At 40.0% G+C, this 22,324-nt stretch overlaps 1 long non-coding RNA gene across 1 annotated transcript; it reads left to right on the top strand.

Moving 5' to 3' along the window:
- Positions 1-13,010: 13,010 nt before the first annotated feature.
- On the top strand, positions 13,011-21,746 carry LOC125892073 (uncharacterized). The gene is made up of 3 exons (XR_007449696.1): positions 13,011-13,145; positions 21,187-21,338; positions 21,542-21,746. It is a non-coding gene; the product is annotated as an uncharacterized LOC125892073 (long non-coding RNA).
- Positions 21,747-22,324: the final 578 nt, after the last annotated feature.

The raw sequence follows: 22,324 nt of genomic DNA, 5'->3' as shown, positions 1-22,324 counted from the left end.
TGCTTGATGCATTTCACCAGCTTTCAACACAACAAATGTGCCACTGGTGAGTTCTCTTCTTAAAGGACACATTATAGAATTGCCTGCCAAAAATAAAACACTTCATCTTGTGTATTTAAAATGAACCAGATTCACCAAATTCACCTTAACCATAACAGGCCCATCAAACCAAATTAACAAAGAAGTATCCATAAACAAACACTTACTTTTCTGAACACTCCAAACAGTGGCAATAAGTTCAAATAAACAACTCAAGACAATTCAAATATTCAGAGCTAAATAGTGACTCAAGAACAGATGCAATATGTCTTCTTCCATTACTACTGTAGTTGTTCAAATAAAACATTATGGAAAACTTGAATCCAGTGGGAAACAAGGAATGTGGGCTTTTAATTGGACGATGATGGCCAATGATGAGTTGTGATCTAGCAATCTTGTTGCTGTCATCACATCAGCCTCATTTCCACATGTATAGCAACAAATAAAAAATGAACTTTTGGCCACGCTGATTAATCCAGGATGTCTGGATTGTCGTCATTTCTGTTCCTGTGTTGACTTGATGTTGATCTCAGTGACGACAAAAAAATGACTTTTTCAAGCCAACTTTTATAAAATACAGATTAATGGACCCCAGTTGTGTGACACACTGTTTGTAAACAAAGAGTCAAAATCATCCAAACAGCGATGACGTAACATCAGTTTTATGTACAAGCTCGTCTGTTTCACAACAGTGTTCGCTGCTCTTTGATCAGCATAGACGCTTCCCCGATGCTTGTGAGCACCACTTGTGTGCACTGACATATTTACACAACACAACTTTCACAACACTTGTGGAAGTTTTTTTGCAGAGTTCTTGGAAGTTTAACACTAAGGGATTTGGGGGACAAGGAGGAGTCTCTGTCAGCTGTCCACAGTGGGAACACAAACCATGCTTTTGCTCTTTGACACTGTCTGAAGTTTAAAGGAGTTTGTGTCACGTGGGGATGCTGATATTGAGTGTAATCAGATAAAAATATTTTTTAAAAAAAAGCCTTTATTGATCCCCAGAGTGGAAAACATAAGAACAAGCATCCAACTTATATTATTGGCTTTACTGCATACAGCATTTTTTCATGTGACACTTTGCATATGTACAAAAAGACTACTAACCTCACATGTTATTGCTTCACTGGTAAATATGTATATAAATCCAAATTTGAATTCACATGTGCTTCACTGAGAGGTCTTACTAGAACCATTATAATGACTTATTGCTGCTCTAAAATCCAGAAAACTGTAGTAAAAACATCCATACTTGCCAATGCACTCATGCACGTAGTGAGAACTTCCAAGAGTTCACCGACGTAAGCTACATTACAGAGGAATATACCAGTCCTGTGTATGTCCACTCAGTTGGAAAGAAATGGACGTACAGGGGGACCTGAAAAGCTTTTTGCAGCTAGCTGTTAGGTCTTGTAGCGGCTGGAGACTTTCAGTGTAGATTAGTGTCAGCAGGTAACAGAGTGTGGAGCCCCTAAACCTCCTGGGACTGACATCTGCAGGAAGGATAACAGAAGGCAGTGAAACATTAGAACAAAAAGAAGAGGGACAAACAACTGAAGTTCCACATAGAAGAGTTGTAGAATCAGACAGTGGTAAAGGCTATGAGGACAGCTGGTGGTTAACACTTCTGAGCATTTGTAGATTTGATTTTTTCATGGTTATTCACTAAAACCTACAGATGTATTGTTAAAGCTGCAGTATGTATGTATGGTTTGTGTCCCCAGAAACTTTTCATAAGAGTGGCCAGACAGGGCCACAGAAAATCTTGGGGTAGCACATCAAAACCAAACGCCCCAACTGAATCTTAGGAATTTGATTACACTGTTAAACTATATAGGCTAGTTGAAAAGTATGTCAATATGGAGAGTTAAGTAAAAGCATACTCAGAGACTTTGATCTCTTATTTTACCATTAATGTTACTAATTAGATGATGTGCATAGACTAATAACAGTATGGTAAACATTTTGAGTTCCACAGCAGTCATGTTTTAATTTGTTATGCATCTATACATGTTAGGTGGTTCACTGCTCTTCATATAGGCAGGGTTTTCTTTTACTTCAAAAGGCAAATATACAGTTTAATTGAAGGAGTACATTGACTGTAACAGTGTTAATTTTGGCAGCTATTTCAAATTTAGTCTTAGTCGTTACAAAAAAAATACATATGAGTTTTAGTCACTTTTTAGTCATTTTTATCCTTAGTTCTAGTCTAGTTTGAAAATTAAAAGTCAAGACCCTTTAGCCTTCATTTTTCGTCAAAATATTTTTTTCTCTTTGAAATTAATCCAGTGAGGTTAATGCAAGTATCAGAAATTAGAATAAATGTGACAGGATGTATCAAAATTTCAACAACTGCAAATGATTTCTACAGTACACACTTATATATATAACACACACACAATACACAATATACTTTTTTCCAGCAGTTTTGACAGGTTTAAGAAATGATTTACAAGCACACATTTACCGATCATCATTTGAAAAAGCTAAAAAATATCTCAAAAAACGCTGACACCACAAATAACTATGATAATTCTTCAATAATAATGCTTATTTACTGCTGTATTACAGCTTACAACTCACAGGCTAGCAAAACATCCTGGTGCCAGCTTACTAGAGTTAACAGCCAGTCGACGCTCCAATTCCAGACCATTTATATGGCATCAGATGATATTTATAAGCACGACTGTTCTCAGCTTTTTAGTTGAAGACCTTTTTCTAATACGTTTCCGAGAATAATTTATTATTCTGCTCTCTTCTCCTCTTACTTTGAATGTTCGATAGTCCAACATAAACATTTTCATCCAGTCTCAGCTCGTTAACAAAAATGAAGTACAGATTTTGTCATACTTTTTATTATCAAAATCTATTTTTTCACTCTTTGTCATAGTTTTTGTTAAGGAAATTAACACTCAACTGTAAGGGAATTTTTTTTTTTCTGAGAGCAAGCCTTCTAAAGTTTAGGGGAGATTTGTTGGTACCTATAGAACCCAGTTTCATTCAGATAGCGACCCCTTTAAAAATAGCCATGCCGATATTTAGCCTAAATTTAGAGTGTTACAGTATGCCTGAGGTTATCTAAGTTTACAAGACAGCCCCACCTTTGCTCATTAAAATATGAGCATGTCATAGACTCTTAAAGACAGCACTGTCAGCCTCAAATTATTTTTGTTAGGGGTGGCCACAGCCCACCCTGCCCCACCTTTGAGGGTGCCATTGAGCCAAAGATAAAAGGATTATATGTCAGAATCTCAGAAAAACTGCAGCTACATTCCCCTTTTCCTTAATTTAAAACTGAAATGTGCAGAAACCCATGCATCCTAACAAGAAGATGTCTGAGAGGCAGAAGGCATGAGTCTATCCTGTCAATCACTCCTAGCCTATTAGCTACCCAGCGGGGGGCTGGGAGGTGTAGGAAGTGTACCATTTCTTGTGTTGGTTTGAATTTCTGTAAATTGAAATTCCTTTCCCCCAAACATTCCTTAAGCAGCTTTGAGGTGGAAAAATCTATTAAAAGATGGAATCCAAGGGTTAGATCTAGTTAAATCCATCCTTTCTTAATAGCAGGAGCTCTTTTTGTCCTATTATATCAACTTTAATGCCATATAAATTGGAGCATGTCAGATTTGTTTTAAAAGGGCAGGAAAATGCTGGCATTCTTTCAAGTGCTGGGTGTGGCTGGAACAACTTGACAGTCTGAAAAGGTCAAAATGACTTTTGTTATGCATCATGGATATTAAACCTACAGTGACTGTGGTTTTTAAAACAACCCTAATTAGCTTTTCAAAGAGAGCAAAAGTGCTTTGCAAAGTGTGAGTGAAGAAAATAATTGTGTTTACACATGCAACTACGTCTCAATGCACAAATGGACCACATGTGCAAGTTTGTGTATGCCTACATGCACGCATGCTGTGTGCACACACTGAGCAAAGTCTTTAAATGACCCAGAGTTAGTCATGCCTGGCACTGGTCCCCCAGTATGAGGGAAATACAATCCTCCTTCCTCTCTAACTTTAAAGCTTAATAAAGGAAAACTGCAGTGCCCCTGTAGGAAAAGTCTTTATGAAAACAGGTCCTGTTCAGTGCCTCACTCTGGAGTGTGTAATCACAGGTTACAGGGGACAAGCAAAATGACATTTCATACACCAGTAGGTACAGCTTGGAGATTTTTTTATCCTTGTGTGTCACTTCTTACTCAAACTCAGCTCATGGTGTATGGAGAGAAATGTGTCTCCTTTAGACACAAGTTTATAACCATCATTACACATCAACATCAAATAAAATAGAAAATGATGAACTGAAGTCTGTAAAACTAAATGTTAGTGATGGTAGTTACATATAATCTACTTGACTCTAAAAATGAGACTAGAGGACTTTGAGAGAGTAGTTTTATTACAGTTTTAGTGGCACAGCTTTATGGATAGAATCAGTATGACTTAGATGATCCCAACTTTCCCTTTTGTGCCACCATGAGGCTGACATTTGTTTATTTAGGAAAATATCTCATCGTTATTTGATTGATTGCAATGAAATGTGATACTGGCATTCATGTTCCCCTCAGAATGAATAACAACTTTGGTAATCATTTAACTGCACTTTCATGTCATATTCAGGACAAATTCCAATTTGCCTAAAACTTTGATTAATAACCACATTGATAACATTCCCATCAGCCCTGTGGCACTTTGCTGCATGCCATGCCCTCCTCTCCCACCTTTCCTAATAAAGGCAAAAAAACAAAAATAATAATGAAAAAAGAGGTTTGACTTGGGACTTGGGATTGGATTTCGGATTGGTGAGATTTCAAGATAGCTACCTCACATCCGTTACCAAAACAACATGTATGGACCAGTTTGAAGAAAGGCTAGCGAAGCAAGTTAGAACATCCTCACTTGTATGATCCCTTATCTAGAGATTATATATATTAATTAAAAAAAAAATCATAATTCCTGGAAGGAGAGGGCAGAGGAGATGGAGAGTGTACCCAAAAATGAAAGCTTCTGTGTCTTCTATACAGTGCTGTCCTGGCTTCTCCCTTTTATCAAGCAAACGGGAGCGGAGGGCCTTTCACAGAAATATGTGAAATGGACATGACCTCTTAATAACCTCCTAATGTTATATGTGATATATGGGAGCACAGTGATACAGTGGTTAGCACTGCTGCCTCACAGCAAAAGGGTTCCTGGTTCAGAGAAGAAAGTTCAAACCCCAGGGTTGGGGAACCCTTCTGTGTGGAGTTTGCATGTTCTCCCAGTGTCAGCGTGGGTTTTCTCCGAGTACTCCAGCTTCCTCCTACAGTCCAAAGACATGCAGGTTAATCGGTGACTCTAAATTGTCCGTAGGTGTGAATGTGAGTGTGAATGGTTGTTTATCTCTGTGTGTCAGCCCTGTGATAGTCTGGCAACCTGTCCAGGGTGTACCCTGCCTCTCGCCCACTGCCAGCTGGGAAAGGCTCCAGCCCCAACGCAACCCCTAACAGGATAAGCAGTTATGGAAAATGAATGAATGAATAAACACGAAAACAACTCCAATTCAAAGTCTGCTATAAACAGTGACTGTTTAGTTAGGTTTAGCGAACAAAAAACAAGATTGTGGTTTCAGTCAGAGTAAGTACGTAGGTTACAGTAAATATGTAATGTAAACTTAAATACTTTTCATAGTTAGATTAAGTCCATACAGTCACTTAACTACGTTTAACTGGTTTCACACAAGACAAGAACAACGGTCTCCTGGTTGAAAGTCCATGTTTGTTTGACCCGCCCACCCTACGCGGACTTTGTCACTCTTTATACTTAATTTGTGTGACTTTGCATTAGCATTGGTTTTATGACGTCAGCATGTAGTTTTAACACATTTAATGCCTAGGACCACATAATGGGTTGTTAAGGGTTCATACACATGCTATGAGACTGGGCTGAAAATAACACGCTATACCCAATCACAGAGTGATTATGTGCTATGGCTGGTGCAAATGAGAGATGCCCGCAACAGCCTCCACAGAATACATCGACGTACCGCTGCAGAAGTATAAACTACATTTTTGCATGCTGTTGTTAGCATTTAGCTCAAAGCACCACACACAGAGCAGCTTGCATGGGCCAATCTTGTAAATTAATATTCTATTGGTTTTACTGTATTTTTTTTTACTACTTTATTTGTCAGAAGTGCCATAATTTGAGATTTCTATGACACTTAGTATCTTTAACCATGTTCTGACAGCATGGATGCCTGAACCAGATCCTCTCAAATGAGCCACTGTGTGTACGCACATCTATTCAGGGATCATCTCACAGACATTACGCATTTCACAGTCCTTATATTTGCTTATTGTGACGTTTATCTGTATCTACTCTAAAGTGGTGACACGTTCAAGCAGCTGTTGTGAGGTTCTCAGATCCAGAGGACAAGACATTGTCATGAAACACACTTGACACAAATGATAAGAGGAAACAGAAAGATAAGGGTTTAGACAACAAACAAACACACTCAATCAGACATCTTGAAACTGTCATACCACTAGAGAGACGCTGCTGATTTTACAGACGTCTGTGTCTGCTTCATATCATTCAGAAAGATGAAAGACAGGATTGCCCCTCTTTGCAATCAAGATGCACACCAAGATTTAAAATATGTAACCTTTATGTCTCCAGGGGGGAAGTGAACAAAGCAGAGAGGTTCAATCAGCTTGGACTGTGATGAGATCATGAGTAAAAGATATGTATCTTTTGTTTTGTCTTATCGTGATGAAAACAAACATTTTGAGTGAATGCATCGGACAAGTTCTCATTTTGGATGGACGGCTCTGGGAGATGCTGGATCCAGTTTACTCAAAGTCTGTTTTTCACAATGGCAACAAGAGCAGCAAGAGGCACATGAGCTGCTCAGCATCACCCACACATATCACATATTACACAAAAGAGGTCATTTAGGCATGAACTCTAAAAATATTTTGACATTATTATACTTGTGTTCACATAATGCAGTTTAAGATGCCACCATGATGACATTACAGTACATTGTCATGGTTGGCTTCCATGAGGTCAGTGACATAATGTGCTTACTATGTCACATTGTTGGGGGACATAGAAATCAAAGCGAGAACCACAATGTGATTACAGAGACACAGATACTGCTTCAAAGTTCAAAACTTCTTTTATAGAGTCGATTGAGTGGGTGGTCTTTTGAAAGACAGCATCATAATGCCTTGTTGTATTATGTCATTTTCACTGCTTAAGGCCACAGGTGGCAGGAATGCTACAGTTTGTACTTATACATGGTAGTTAAGAAGGCCCACTGGCACCAAAGGCCCCACATGAAGCCAGTCACAAAGAACAAGGCACCTCCAGCACGTAATGTAACTCTTAAGTATTAACAATGATCCCATGGCAGGTGATGGATGTACAGTAAGCAGTCACATGTCAGTACAGCATGAGGGAAGAATTAGTGCCCCGAGGTCAGATCACCCACTTTCTTTCAGCAGCAAGCTCAGCTGAAATAGCTGGAAACTCTTATAATTATTGGCTCATATTACATGGAAAGATGCAGTGAAAGATTTCAGCAGCCTTAAAAGTGGGTACAGATAGATCTGAATCTTGTAGTTCAAACATATGAGGCTGTGTTACAGTCACGTTAAATGCAGATGATACATAAAGACGTGTTAATGCAATTCAATCGCCAGAATAAATGTTGTCATTGTTTGTTTCTACAAACCATGGATAGACCTATGTTACATTTGTATGTTACTGTGTAGTAGTTCAAACTTTAGATTTCTTTACATTTCATCAACGCTGTGGAGTTAGGTCCCTAAACACATTTGGTGCCTAAGGGCGCTAACACACCAAGACGATGGTCGGCTGTTGGTCAATGCTGGGCCACAGTTGAGCATCTGCCACCCTTGTTTTTGCAGCGTGTCCTACACCATTGACGTTAGTCGGCCCTTGTCTGCTTTTATCGGCTGATTCAGCTGAGTTGACGTCACAGACAGCGGAGTCCATCAGTGAGTGACATCACTCTGAAAAATGTAAGTGAGGAAAGTAAATAAACAACTTAAGTCAAGAGGCCATGAGATTGAAACAAAACTTGTCAGATTAGACAAGATTAGAATAGAATAGATTACTACTATTCTAATCTTTTGTCTGATCTTTTGTGTTCTTCTTCACTAGTGCACTGTAAATATGCTTTGTTCTTTCAGTATAGGTCTGTGTTGTTAATATGCTAACTGGCTAGCTAGTGTCTTGAATTCATCCTCTCGGTCTTCCAGTTTGCCTTTTTGAATGACAAAACAGACTAGAGTTATTTCCTCTCATGCAGGGGCAGAACCCAAGTGCTAGCTGGCCGTTGGCTGCCTTCTTTGTGGTGTGTTCAAGTGCAACTTTTTGGCCAAGACACAGGCAACATAAGGTGACAGTCGGCCTTCGCCCGCAATTGTTTTTTGATGTCAGTTTGGTGTATCTGGCCCTTTAAAAGCTGCTGGAAAAAAAGAACAGGTCACTAAAACACAGCCAGTACTGTCGTTGGTCTGTCTCCACCTCCAGATGACAGAGCCAGCTCATATAACATGTCACTTCAGAGATGCTGATATGATGCATGTGAAACGCACAAATGTAACATAGGCCTATTTGTGGTTTGCAGAAACGTACAATATTGACATTTTCTTGCGGTGACTGGGCTGGTTAACTCCAAATAAAGTGATTCTGATACAGTAATGTGGTTGAACTTCTTGTAGCAATGTCGCCATGTCCTCAGATAACGGCATTTTCTTTTCTGTGGTGAACACAACTTACTGAAGTGATGTCCAAAATAAGACTAAAGTTACAATAGAGCTTAGATTCTCTGCCCGAACCCGACCCGGACCCGACCTGATCCGTGGGCCGGGTCCCGCCACTGGCCGCGCACATGTGAGTTGTCGACGGTGACAACGTGTGTGTCAGCTTCGTCGAGTGTACCAAGTGCAGCATGATGCTGGTATATGACAGCAAAAAGACGGGTACCTCGACACTTAAGAGGCACATGACGAAGGCTTGTCATGGAAAGAAAGATGAGAGTCAGCCTTCAATGTCCACATTCGTATCCTTAAAAAAAATGTCGGGTTTAAAACGGGCTTGGGTTCATAATTACAGTTCAAGGGACAGGGTGGGCCAGGCTCGGACAGAGCATGCACAGGCTTGGGTGGGGTCGGGCTGGATTTTTTGGGCCCGATCTAAACTCTAAATTGCAATCAACTTTCACCAGTAAATGTATACTGTCTCCAGATAACATGAAGCTCTTTTGTTTCTAAAGAAGTCAATAAGTGCATTTTATCCACCTGTTTTTATCCACATTTTCAATCTGTAAAAAAAAAAAAAATCTGAATGAATACGGGAAATTCCAAACCATTCTTATTCCCAGGTCATCAAATAGGCTACTGACACTTTGTCACACCCCTCAGCATCTGATGGTGACGCACAGGGCACCCTTTAGCATCTCTACGTGACGCATAGCTGATACACATTGTAACATGTGGTTAATGTTGTGAGTCGCAGTTAGGTTAAGGCAACAAAACTACTTTGTTAGGTTTGAAAAAAGAGATCATGTTTTGGGTTAAAATAAGTATGTTTGCTTTGTAATGTGACATGAATCCATCACCTGAGTGACAACGACCATACATAAATTACTTAACCTTACATTAAAACAGCACTGACTTTTGGTTTCACATGGGACACAAACTGCGGTCTAGTAAATGCATTTTTTTTTTTTTTTTTCAGAAATTCTGTTGAAATGTGCATTTCATTGGGATGAAAACTGGACCAATGAGATAAAATCCATATGAATTAATGTTTAAGTTTCATGTTTTAGGTTGTGCTGCCTTGACTATCTGCTACGGACATATTTTACTTTTTTTTCCAGTATTGTAAATATTGTCTTCCAGTTAAATCAGAATATGGTACATCCATCCTGTGAGCTTTTTCAAACTGCACAACTGTTGTTTAAGTGAATTTAATGTGTCATGGACTGAATGTTAGATACTAGCATTAACAGGGGAATACTAGAGTGACAAACCTCTATGCTCCTGAGACATGAGAAAAGACTGACCTCTCATGACCAAGCTGACTGACTGGTAGCCACACAGAAACATACATACTCACGCAATTTCTTAGTTTATGCAGCCACAGCATGCTGTGCTCCCTCTTTCTCTCCATCTCTGGACAATCTATTACTCACCTCTCCACCAGCACACATTCACTACCACGGCTGACATGCGTCTGGACCCCAGATCATAACCTCTGTCTTATTTATGCTCGACAGTGCTGCGAGGCCACGTGCCTGTTCATGTTGTTTATGTGGAGGCTGCTGACAGGGCATTAGAGCTTTGACACTTAACTCTAAGTTTCACTGAACTGTGAGGTCCTGCATGGTGCAAAATAAAAATTCGCTTCAGAAAAAAGTCTGTTTTAAAAGTCTTCCAGGACAGAATGTGGAGGCCAAGTTTAATTTTTGGGTCCAGGTTGTATTGTGCTGCACAGAGACAAACTGAGGCGATGTTATTGACATTTATTAGTAAGGGAGGTGAGGACCTGCAGCATTTTAAAAGATTTCAAAGGATCCTTCCAGGGAGAGGAGAGGAGAACAGGTCTGGAGAAACGCAGTGAGGCACTCTCACACTGCACTATAACTAATGGATGGTAGTTCTTCATGAGGCACATATCACAACTGTCATACATATCTCTGTTTTAAATCTGACTCCTGTGCGCGTAACTTTCTCTCCTTTGCTGTCTTTTCAAGAGCAGTAATTCCCCCCGACAGCTGTTGAAAAACTTGGAATATAATTTCGGGGAAAAAAATTCCCATTTTTGACATAATTACCTGTAAACAGAGAGCAACTGGGACCCCCTTTGAGACTCACATGCTACACTTGCTGCATGAGCAAACAAGCTGTTTCTAAAAGTGCTATGAGGAGGATTTTGGCATTGAGCTGCAACTGCAGCATAAGGAGGCATGCAACTACTCATACATGAGAGGCTTGTGCTCATGACAGTGTGAGATGTAAACATTAAAGAAGCCCTCCTCAGCTGAGCTGTAATGTTAGCTAGCTCAGTGGTGCTAGGTGAGCTGGCAGTGCACGCGTGCGTCATTCAGCGCAGTGATACAGCTGGCTTTTTTTTTTTTTTTTTTCTTCACACCAACTCACACCAAACACTCTAAATAGATAAATAGCACTAGCCTATAAAGCTGGAAATACACTGTACAATTTGAGGCAGTTTTAGAAATGTTATTGTTTAAATGCAACTCCAACTTTATGAATAAATCATCTGCGATGTAAAGCTAAACCTCATGATTTATGTGCTTGTATCATTAAGCCATGACCTGGGTGCTCACACTGCCAATTTTGACAGCTATTTTAGATATATTTTCCACTTACATTTTAGGAAGAAGCAGAAAAATAATAAAAACCTGAATTCTTTTGTAATCTGCAACATGTTAGTCTGGAGATTTAAAGGCGTGTCCTCTCACAGAGTTGGTAATAAAACTAGCTTTGTCAAAGAAAACTTTGCGGAGTTTAGACTGTTTACTTACAGCACAGTTACACTCACAGATAACTGAGCCTCCTACCTGCTGTCAAACAGCATCAGACTGTAAACCTTCCCAAGACAGTCCAGATTTGTGAGGATTCCTGGATCAACAGATGTGAAGTAGAAGAAGTGCAGAAGAAGTTGCTGCTTGCTCCACTGCCGTTCAGGGACTCGCGAAACATCCTGGTGCTGACTATTTACTGGAGTTTGCCAGCCTGTCGCTCATGCAGTATTTGAAGATAATTATGAGCAAGGCTGTCCTTGGCTTTCAATGTCTGATAGTCCACCACTAACATTTTCATCACGTCTCGTTTTATCAGCGAATATGAAGCACAGATTTCATCTTAGTTTTTATTATCAAGTGTTTTTTTTAAGCTCATCATCATCTCATTTTTGTCATGGAAAAAAGGTTGTTGACATCAAATCATCATCATAGTTTTTGTCAAACAAAATTAACACTGTACTGTACAAGTTACATTAACAATAAAATGGCCTATGCAGACTGTTCTGGCTATTGAAAATTTTCAATAAAGATTTGTTTGAAGGGCAAAAGTTTAATGCTACAGGAGGTATGGCTCACGAGAATGGAGACAGAGATGTCCCAAAAAGAGCTTAAAAGTCAATTTCTGCAAAAGTACAGTAGGTCACTCCAAGTTTTGATTCTCTCTCTCTCTTTCTATCTCACACACACACACACACACACACACACATACACAAGTCAACAAGTTAGCAGCACCAGAAAACTAGCTGTATATTGGCTTGAATAACAAAAGAAAGCACTGACCTTGGGAAATCAATTCATGGCTCTGCTTCAACTGTGGGAGATAGCCGCCGACCAAATTTTTGACATGTCAGAAATTCACTTGAACATCCAACAGCTGGTTAGGAGCAGCTGATCGGACTATGATCAGTCCTTGCTCACCCCCATACACTGCACACCCGACAAAGCTGAAATGTGGTCTGACTATAAAATTAGACGTGCGGCTCAAAAATCGGGTAAGAAACGGACTCAAATCGTTTTGTGGATGACCAGTCTGAGAGTAAAAATGTATATAAATGTATATAGTATTACTTCAAATAGCCTTCAAATTAGCCTTATTTCATTTTCTTTCGTAATGCCTGACTGAAAATGACATAAACAACACATTTTTTGGACTTCTGTGACTTTCATATAGCGTACACAACAATTCACTGCTGTACACTGCTGTTTCTTTGTTAGTTTTATACCTCTTAGAAGTGACACACTGAGCTGCTGGTGACCAGGAGGATCCATCACGACTCTCGATTTAGCACCGAGTCAAGCGCCACCCTCTGTCCTTATGCACATGCATAAAGAGTGATGATATTTTCATAACCCGGTTATGGTGAGGTAATAGGCTATAAAGGAAGGCCTCCACCAACAGCTGCAGTGAGGATGACATTGGCCCCAGACCATGGGATCTAAAATGGACTGCACCCCTTTCCTCACACCTAGGCCCTGAAATCCATTTGATTTACACTGAAACCACAGAACAGGAACACAATGAAAAGGTGCCGCTCTGAAGCCAGAACATTGTAAGTATTAAAAGGTTGGATTGTCTTAAAAGGATTTCTACACACAGGATAAATATCTATCATTTGTCACCAGTCTTTCAGGTATAGTTTAGATCTAGTCCAGTGGGTGTAGCACCTGCCCATGATTACAAGTTTAAAAAGGCACAATGTCAAAAGCTGACAATTTTAAAAAAGCAGGAAAGAAGGTGTGGTGGCTCAGAACATTTGTTTTCATTTCCTCCTTGGTAATACTTTCCAGAAAGTTCCATACATGGAAAACAGCAGAGATGACAGAAAAATTAAGTACAGATTAATTATTTATTAGACTGGGGAATGGCTTTGAACTGGAAAAACAGCTGGAACAATTAGCCAATGATACAGCCATAATTGAATCTGACAAACAGTGTAATGACACACTTAAGAGATTGAGAAAATAAATAACAAGACTGCTGAGGAAATCCTGCTTTAGTCTCGAGTCAGTCTTCTAAATATACATTACACGCTAGCAACGTTACAATCAGCCATCATGCATAAAATAAACACAGTTCGCCATCTTTATTTTGAAAAGTAAATGGAAACAATTAACTTGGAGCTTCACTGGCCGGAGGTTCAGCCAACATCTGTATGTTGTCGCAGCTGTCCACATGAAACATGATGAGCGCGTTTGTGTGTTTATGTAAGTGTGGAGGGGAGGAGGAGGGTGACACCAGTCATTCAGGTATTTTCCTGCCACAGATAACTTTTGCAGCAGAAGTTAATTTAAGTAAACTTTAAATGCTTCAGTTTTTAATTTAAATAATGGGTTTTATCACTGCTGACTTAGAAAGGAGGTCTCTTTTGTTTGGTTTATGTAAATGGTTTTCTGTTGGAAGCCTGTCTGACTGCACTGAAATACTTTTTGCAAGTGACAAACTACAAATGGAGGTACATTGTGGACCACAGTGGTGTGTTTGTTGTGCTTTGCCATTCCTCTCAGTGTGTAACTGTGGTGGCTGTGGTCAGAGTAGGGGTCCTTGGGGACATTCGGGGCACTCATCCCAGACCAGAAGAGAACAGGTGGCTATTCCTGTAACCAGGCCTTTTTCTAATACCAGTGTGCAGAGTGAGCATGGTGTTAACACTTTTACAGCTCCCCTGGGCAACGTAAGACCCATGGCAGGCTTGTGTAAAAGCCTGTGGTGACAGGTCACCTTGGCAGAGGGTGGCACTGTCTGCCTGGGCGCTCCAGCAGGTCACGCGGGTCAGATCTGTGGACAGACACGCAGCCACAGCATCAAGATGCTGCGAACAAACAGGTGGTGTGTGTCTTGTTACGCTTCACAACAAGGACTGCATTCTCATTATACAGATCTCCTAGCATCAAAATGACAATATTATTAATGTTTACAGAACAAAAATGCCACAAGGTTGGCTCCTTGTTGCGAAAAACAAAAATATTCCACCATTTCAGTAAAAACAATTGTAATTTTTTGAAGACGTACAAAAGACACAATAAAAGAAATGAAGGTAACTCTTTATAATAATCATAACTAATAAATGGTAAATTAACTGTTAACTAAACTTTAGCTAATAGTTGAATAGTTTGATAACTACTAGCAATGTTATAATTTATGGAATTTTATTTTTTTTACTGTTGTACACTATATAATATTTTATATATTAAGTGTTTAGTAATGGTTAATAATTCGTTTGTAAGCTCTCTATAAATGTTACTTGGATGCTATTATAAAGTTGCAACTGATGATTATACTAACTCTATGTACTACTATGTAGTTCATTTATCCGGTCCATCACCACATAGCAATTTTTTTAATAGCACCCAAATAAGTTTATAGATGATTAATACACTAATTATTTACCATTAACAAATACTTAATATAAGATATAAGTGTTATAATGTTAAACTCTTAAAATACCATAACTTATAGCATTACTTTTTTCATCTATTCATTGTTTGTCAAGGGCAAAATAACTACTAACTTAAGTTTGATTAACCATTCATTTACTATTAATTACTATTAATTAATTAATTATTAATGATGGTAATTATAATGTGGGCAGCACGGTGGTGTGGTGGTTAGCACTGTCGCCTCACAGCAAGAGGGTTGCCGGTTCGATCCCGGGCGTGGGAGCCCTTCTGTGCAGAGTTTGCATGTTCTCCCTGTGTCAGCGTGGGTTCTCTCCGGGCACTCCGGCTTCCTCCCACAGTCCAAAGACATGCAGATTGGGGACTAGGTTAATTGATAACTCTAAATTGTCCATAGGTGTGAATGTGAGTGTGAATGGTTGTTTGTCTCTATGTGTCAGCCCTGCGATAGTCTGGTGACCTGTCCAGGGTGTACCCTGCCTCTCGCCCAATGTCAGCTGGGATAGGCTCCAGCCCCCCCGCGACCCTCAAGAGGATGAAGCGGTTAGAAGATGAATAATTATAATGTATTATGAAATGAAAATCTCTATTGAGAGTCAAACATTCCCCCCAGCACTCCCCTACATGGCTGCCAATTCCTTTGTATCATAACATCTCAATTCAAATCTTTTGTTAATATTAAACTACACATGATATTCCAGTGCAAGGACCGTCTACATATTGATTTTCCATTTCTTCACACTAAAAGGATTACGGGATGCAAACAAAAATATGAGATTTTGTGTTGACTCATTGGCTCTGATTAAAATCAATATTGTGTCTCTGTTGGCTGAATGACAGCAGAGAGCCACTAAGCCTTAACATAGGAAAGAGCCCCAGGCAAAGGGATGAACACTTTGACCCCTCACAGCTTGATAAAGAAAATATTTCAATAAAAAACTTTGTGTTTCTGATCAATAGAAACTTTGTGACAACTGTCCAGTGGAAAACTTATGAATCCTAAACACAAAGAATTATTACCGAGAAATACACTGAAAGACACATTACTGTGTACTTTATTGGAGGTTGTAGATAATCACCAGTAATTATACCCAGTTACATTTGGGAAAAATGGTGGATTACTACTCAGATTTCAGTTTTAAGTGTGCAGTTGACAAACGTGAATTTATTCTGTAATTGTTGTATCAAGTACCAGTGACAGCACCGTACCTTTACGATGATTCACTGTGAGTATGGCTGGGTATCATTAAAAAAAATATATGGTAGCTACCGTTTTGGCAGGCCTATATACAGATGACCCCGGCCCAAAGCCAATAGGGGCCCATGAAAAGCTCTGTGGTTGACTCTTAAATGGGATCAAGTGCAGCAGTTTACTTAAATCATCAGCCATACAAGGTATATGCATATTTACATACATTTATTTACATAATAAATAAATATAATTTTATAATTAAAACACATCTTAACGTGCCATCTGATACTCCCATGTTATGTTATCTTGTCGGAAAGGGGACCAAATAATGCTCCAAAGTAACACTAAATTTTGGCAAGGGGAAACCCCCCCCACCATAGGGTTTGGATGAGGGGCCCAATTTTGAAAATGTTGTTCCCCTGCCTGTATTTCCGGTTGGCCCACATTTTGGTACAACGTATCCTCATACAACGGTTCGTATGATATCCTCCAAAAATGCACACACAACAATTTATATCATATCCTACAAATTAGTGCCCCACGAATGATGTTACCTAAAGTAACATGATTAACGTAATGTTATAGAGGTTATGTTTAGGTAACTTTCGTCCATTCGTTCCTAGACCATTCGTCTAGGAGAGTGACTCTTGAGATGGCAGCAATAGCCAGTTTGTTGGGACTATTTAATGGCTCAGTGATGGATGTTAGCCACTACTTCTGTGTTAGCTCATGCTAACCAAACAGATGTTGAACTGACCATTCACCGAGGAAAATGGCTCCAGAGTTGGCAGCAACAGACAGTTTGCTGATCCAGCAAGGAGTCAGGACGGTCCGTGATCAGACCCTGGTGTAAAAAGGATCAAATGCAGGTATCTTTTGACTGGAAATGTTTTGATTCTTGGCACTGGAGCATTTTTGGTAAATACCTGAAAAGTATCAGGTACGGATACCCAGCCCTTAGTGTAAGGCAGTGTAAAACAGTAAAAAATAACATCATCTTCACAGTTTCTTACCTTACCTTAGAACACATGCAGACCCCCTACGACTCAGCCCCGGATAAGCACATGAAACTGGATGGATGGACATGCAGATACTTAAAAGCTTGACCTTAGCAGCAGAATGAGGTAAGGTAAATTAATTTTAACGTAGCTACTTTCATGTGTGGCTCCTATATTTCAGCCAAAAACTCATCACCTCAAGGTGATACATGTGTGTCCCTCATCATGACGTTTGCATTAGGTGAGACATCAAAGGCATTGCAGCCTTATAAGTACTTTGCCCATACCATTAATCCAGTAACCTTTTAGCTCATCAGGACTGTGTTGCTTTCACAAGATAAAAACAATCTTTGATTTATGTATTAGCTATAATAAGGAAAGTCTAGGATTTCACAGGGGAAAAAAATGTAAGGACAGGTTGATGCTAAGAACATCCTAGTTAATGTTGCAGGTCAAGAAATGGGCCTGCAGTGAATAATATGTGCTGTCGACGGACATTACAAGTAACATTCTCCTGGCTCAACAGGCTGGCTTGGATTAGTTTTTTAAGTGCTTCATTTGTTCTACCAAAGCTGAGCCTAGCTTGACAGTACAGCCTTACAGAACTAGCAAGGCCTTTGACTTTTAGTCTTCTTCTTATGTAAGTTACATTTTTCAAAAACTAATCTGACTATAACTGAAATTTAAGTGCAGTTTCTGAGGGCAAATTAATACCATATGCCCCATATCAATAAATAAGTTATTAAAGGATTTTTTACTCTTCACTTGCCTTACATTTGTTCTTGATTTCCCAGAGCTAATATGTCCTGTGCGCCCTGAGGCAGCAGTGACACAGCAGCTTATTGAGAAACTAGCCAGTCGATCAAAATTATGAGCAATATCGACCCACAGAAGAGAGATGTCATACATCAGCGGGGTGTATTTCTCTTTCATAAGTTCAACAAATGTGTATTGTCTCCAAACAAATTCCATCATCTAACACAATACCAAGTTTCACAGAGTCATCACAGCAACAATTACAGGGAACAAACTGGTGCAATACAGCTATGGTTATATAAACTGTAGACTCATGGCCTGGCCAAGCTGTCTACATCTGTTACCTTTTTTTTTTTTTTTTACCTGCTCAGTGATATTTTTAATCTGAAGGTCTGGAGTAGTACAACAAATAGGAAAGGAATGATGAAAAATTTGATCACTTTCCTAAATACAGTATTTTTGTATAGCAGTCATGCAGGATGAAAAGAGCTTTGTTTGGAGTGTTTCTCACACAAATTTACAGAAGGTTGATCATTCCTTCCCACAGGAGCCTTTGCTCACTCTTCCCAAATATCCCTGGCCCCGACTCTAGAGGGGGAGGACATAAATCTCAGCCCTTAAGAGATTACACACTATTAAAGGCATATGATCCAGGTTAGATGGAAAGCAGAGCTGTGGAGGGGGCTACAGGAAAGACTCCAGCTTGCCTGGAATGACTCTGGCTGACACACTGGCCCTGTTCTGGGCCCCATTCTCAGTTTATTACTGGAGTCCTGCCGGTATATTTGATTGCTGATGTTCAAAATCCAATCTAGTGTTGTATATCAAATTTAAGGGAAGGGTCATAGTGTATCTATAAATGCATGATAACGTAATGGCCCAGTGGCCCACATAGTCAAACAGGACTGGACATGAGCATGAGAAGCAATTTTTGTATTAATACTGTCAGATGTTCACACATCAAGTTAGATTGCGGCAGTTGATTAAGCTGCAACACACTGTCAGTCTGGCACATTTTAGGGAATGGTCAGACAGATAGCTAGATACAACACATATATATGTATATATATATATATATATATATATATATATATATATATATATAAAGGCATTTCTAACATTCATCAACTCTCATGTATGTCCATGGGGTGGACAACATAATAGGAACACCTCTCAGTATAATGCATTCCAGTTCAACACACCACTGCAGAACAACCTCAATAATAAACTTTAATGGTTTGGTGTGTGGGATTTAGTGGCATCTATTTCTTATGCTATGCACTGTTAGTGTGTTTTCCTATGAAAAGTAATGCACCATGTAATGAGCCAGCAATTTGTATGTAACCCATGTATTTTGGAAGGCTGGGATCACATAACCAGTGAGCTGACATGAGTAAAGAAGGAAGCAGACCCAAGCAGTCCAGTGTTTCACAATGTTTCTTTTCCTAAACCTAACCTCCATAACTTTACATCAATTCAGTCAGGAACACTTTTGTCAAAGAAAACTTTATTTCTTTACGTTCTTTATTACATTCTGTTTTCCCAGACCCCCCTGTGTTTACGTTCCAGAGAGCACCTACTTTGGGAGATAGACTTAACCGAAGCTACCTTCCTGCTGTGAAGGAACCACTTAGAAGGCTGCCTAAGGTGCCCCATGGCACCTTCCCATGTGGTCACTGTAAGCAATGCGATACAGGTGTAGTGGTTAAATCTAGAGGTTTTACACATCCTATTTCTAAGAAGATTTTCACAAATAACCACTTTATTAATTGTAAAACCACGCACGTTATATATATTCTTTATACAACAGCTCATCAGCGGAGCTCAATGACTTGGAGAAAAGCAACATACTGTCAGATCAGAAGGCAGAGTCGGCTGTGCCTGTGAAGCCACGGTCCACCATGCAGTCACCAGAGACTTATTTCACCGGCTGCACAATTAATGGAAATGTGCTGATAAATGTGTATAAAGAGTAATTGCCTGGTGCACCATGTCTGCGTTACATAGCAACGGTGACAGCGGAGTCCTAAGGGAACTATTTTTGTTGGCGGAAGACAAATAAAATGCTTAAATTATCTATTTTGTCCTCATTTTTCAACATTTCTTAATCAGCCTTGCTTATTTAACTGTTGAACTGTTGTATAAAAGCAATATCACACTCGAGCTCGTGATGTTGTACTTTTAGGCTGACCAAACGTCCTCTTTTGCCCGGACATGTCCACTTTTCACGTCCCGTCTGGGGCGTCTGGGGGGTTTTTATAAACTGATGATAATGTCCGGTTTTCCGTGTGTTTGTGTGTGTGTGTTTGTGTGTGTGTGTTAGAGTGCGGCACGGCCGCATATTTCTGTCCGAACCCAAACAGTGCCCGACATTATTTAATGACCAAAGCACTGAGTTTGTGTCACACAGTGGTTACAGGCTATTTAACAGGCCGGGCGTGCACCGTGGGTGCTCAGCCCGTGTTTGAGACGGGAGCGGGAGGCGGGAGGTCCGACGCTTCTAGCGAGAGGAGAGGGAGACATAAAACAAAATAAGATAAAATAGGAAAAACCTGTCTCCCTCTTTTTTTTTTATTTTCAGCGTTTAATCAAGGTGGAGGCGGGTGGCTGGAGGTCCGAGACTTCCAGCGAGGAGAGAGGTAGAAACAAACAGCCAATGTGTGTCTGTGTGTGTTATGTTCAGGTGTTGTCACGTAAATAACAGTGCCCAAGCAATAAACAGGACAGACAATAGGATTTTATTTATTTTTACACTACATTTTCACTGAAAGCTGACCGAATCCGACCCGAGCCCAAATACAATTTATAGCTACATTTTTGACCAAACCCGGCCCGACCTGTCGGGTACTGTCGGGCTCGGATCGCCACACTCTAGTGTGTGTATGTGTCCCCTATTGGGGCCTATCTGAATTTCTGTCTTTGAGAGATATTATTTTGTGATATAACTGAATTTTCTATCCATACATATAAATTTTAAATATATTAAAATGATAAGGCATCTTTGAGTAAGCTGCGAGTACCATTTAAATAGACTATCTCATGGCCGGGCCGAGCGTCCTCTTTTTTGGAAATCAAAATATGGTCATCCGATGTACTGTGATATCGTCACGGCTGTGATTCGGTCGTAGGCACGAGGCCGCAGGCCTCACAGTACAACATCACTCCCTCTCGTGTGATATCTTGATCTTGATTATGCTATAGTTAAACACTTCCACGAGATGCATAATGGCAGATCTGTGTCTTTTACAGCTTCTGGCATTGATCACATCCCTTTAACAGCCCGCAGAGGGGATAGAGAGAAAGTCCTCAACCAAAAGGAGAGTCGGTGGATTTCCACACTTAGAGCTTTGACATCCCCAGGCTTGAATGACTCAGTGGATTCTGTGTCGTTTCTGTGATGTGTAAGTATGTGCGTATATGGTGTTCTTACTGGGATTTGAACCCTGGCCTCCCGGTTGGGAAAACAAACCTTACTTACTGAGCTAGTTGTATGCTCTTCCTTACAGGCGTTTGTTTACTTATGTACTTATGTATTCATTTACCTTTTTGTCTTCTGTACTGCCATCTACTGGTTTTGCTAATTTGTTTCTCATCCTTTCTTCAGGATCTACTCTATGGGGTTTTTCCAGAGCTTTATTAGTGCCACAGGTGTGGCTGATCCATGTAATGATCTTCACCTATGTATATATATACATGTCCTGTTACTTGTTCTTATCCTATTTGCCCTGACGAAGGCCGACTGAGGCCGAAACATGTAGGTAACTTTTTATCTGTTCTCCATGAACTAGCCTCTTTAATAAAGCTTTTTAATTGCCAGAGTGCCTTGGATCGCATTTTCTTCTTTTTCCTCATTATGCTTCCTCGCCAAGGACCAAAGAGCACCTGCAGTTTTTAACACCTTTTACCTTTGTGAATGCCGCAGCCCTCCTGTCTTTGTCTTTTCTTGAAAACTTTATTTCCATTTGTATTATTAAATTTGCAGTATGGCTCTGACCTGAGGCCTCTCTGCCTTTCCTCGGGCATACGCAGAAAGCGGGCCTACGCAGGAAGACTCATCCACGGGCCTACGTGGAAAGCATATGGCAAAGAGAGCACACCTCTCCGCCTTTCCATATGCCTACATGCCTGTGTGGAAAGTCATAAAGCAGAGACAGCACACCTGTCTGTCCTTCCATGTCCAAATGAGGAAAGCCTGAGGCAGAGAGAGCAAACCTCCCTGCCCTTCCATGCACCTACATGATAAGCCTAAGGCAGGAAGAGCAGCAGCAAAGATGTTTGGTTTGTCCATTCTGGGCTACTACAGAAACAATATGGCGAACTCTGTGGAAGAGGACCCACTCCATATACAGCTCATTCTAAGGTAACAAAAACACAATAATTTGAACTA

The sequence above is a fragment of the Epinephelus fuscoguttatus genome, linkage group LG1 (assembly GCF_011397635.1).
Source record: "Epinephelus fuscoguttatus linkage group LG1, E.fuscoguttatus.final_Chr_v1".
Taxonomy (NCBI): domain Eukaryota; kingdom Metazoa; phylum Chordata; class Actinopteri; order Perciformes; family Serranidae; genus Epinephelus; species Epinephelus fuscoguttatus.
This window is presented reverse-complemented; position numbering and strand designations above follow the sequence as displayed.